Source organism: Chaetura pelagica, unplaced genomic scaffold, assembly GCF_000747805.2.
Source record: "Chaetura pelagica isolate M959 unplaced genomic scaffold, ChaPel_1.0 scaffold10, whole genome shotgun sequence".
In the NCBI taxonomy this organism is placed as follows: Eukaryota; Metazoa; Chordata; class Aves; order Apodiformes; family Apodidae; genus Chaetura; species Chaetura pelagica.
Genome location: NW_009952263.1, coordinates 11,503,942 through 11,506,004, shown reverse-complemented (window position 1 = coordinate 11,506,004; position 2,063 = coordinate 11,503,942).

Here is a 2,063-nt window from a genome sequence, read left to right as displayed (position 1 = left end):
TCCCTCCATCCATCCCTCCATCCATCCCTCCATCCATCCCTCCCTCCTTCCCTCCCTCCTTCCCTCCCGCCCGCCGGTTTGCGCGGTTACCGGCGTGGGTTGCATCGCGTCACAGCTTCCACTGGTGCCGGTTACCTGGTGGGGACATTGGGTGGCACCATGAAAAGGGAGTTTTTTCGCGGCGTCCCCCCAAGTCTGGGCTGATCACCCGCGGCCAGGTGCGCGGAGGGGCTGCGGGAGCGGCAGGCGCGTCCCTGCTGCGGGCGGGCAGCGCCAGGGCTGGCGCTGGTGTCCGGGGGCTCGCCGGTGCCCCGGTGTCGGCCGGGGTGGGGCTGGTTGTTGTTCTTCGTGGCTAGAGTCGTATTGTGGTTTGGAGTCAGCATGGGATTTGGTATGAGAAGAAAGTTGGTAATATACTGATGGTTTTGCTCGTTGCTGAGAACTCGAGGACCTTTTGACTTCCCGTGCTTTGCTAGTGTGCAGGTGCACAAGGTGAAGCTGACCCAGACTGACCCAGGGGATATTCCATACCAGAGCATGTCATGCTCAGCGTATGAAGCTGGAGGAAGAAGAGAGGGGGACATTTGGAGTGATGGTCTTCCCAAGTAACCCTTTTGCTTGATGGAGCCCTGCTGTCCTGGAGATGGCTGAACCCCTACCTGCCAAGGGGAACTAGTACATTAATTCCTTGTTTTTCTTTGCTTCCACGCGCAGCTTTTGCTTTACCTATTAAACTGTCCTTATCAACCCACAAATTTTCTTACTTCTACCCTTCCAACTCTCTCCCACGTCCCACTGGACGGGAGTGAGTGAGTGAGTTGCTTGGTGCTTCGTTGTTGGCTGGGGTTAAACCGTAGGACAGTTGTCCAAATGGGACTTTGCAAGCCCTGAACAGCAGCGCTGTGGAAAATGAGAAATGTGGTCAGTGGAGCACGGGGCAGGTTCCTGAGTCGCAGTATGGAATTCTGAGCTCTGCCACTGTATCACAGCTCTTTGAAAACAACGCAGCACCAGAACAAAACAGCTTGGTTGTTTATGATACCAAAGGACTGATCCAGCGTGAAATAGATGAATCTTCAGAATTTTGGTTTTTCAAGAAAGTAAATATAAAATAAATCATTTTCAAGTGAACAGGGCCACAGGCCAGGTACTTTCCTTCTGCTTTGAAGAGAACAGTCCCAGGTGACAGGCACATATAGCTAAAGAGTCAACCGTTTCTTCCATTCGGTTTAACTGTGTACATTATTCAAAACTTCAAATTAATTTCAGCAATTTTTAATCCATTCTGATTCCCCCAGGTGACATCCTTAGGGAATCGATGCATAGATTTCCCTTCTGAGGTTGCTCCTGCTGACAGAAATCTGAATAAACAGCCTGAATGGAACTAAGTGCCTGCCTTTGTGATAATTTACTTTTTAATGGGCTAATTAAAACAAACAAACAAAAAAAAAGAGGGTGCTTCATTCTTAGAGCCTCATCCTGAGAAAGAGCACCCACACATCCTCAGGAGATGTCTTTTTAGGGAGCTGCAGGATCGCTAGCTCTCTGTGATCTCCCACGGTGGCCAGTAATAGCACACATTCCATCAGCTGTCATGTGTCTTTCCAGGGAGTGGCAACGTGTGATTCATTTCAACTGCAAGTGTCTGCTAAAGCACGTTTTGAGAAACCAAACCAGGAAGTTGCACTGAACCACGTTACCATGGAAATATTTACAAGGGAGGGGGGACACAGAGTGAAACTAGACAGTCACTTTAAGGATGTTGCTGGGGTTGCAGATACACCAAAAAAGCGGTATTGGCACCCAGAAGTTTTACATCTTTTAAAGAGAAATATTCAGGCATAAATCTATCCATTTGAAAGACACAAGCTAGCACAGGATCGCTTTAAGATGCTTTAATTAGAAGAGACAGAAACACAGGTCTGGGTATTAGCAAACAGTTTTCAGGCTATGCAGCGACTAACTTAGAGGCTTCAGAAGACTGTTACCCTGCAAACGGGAGACATTTAGGATTGAACACCCACCTTGAGCCTCCAGTCTTTGTGGAAGTGCTGTTGAGGTGT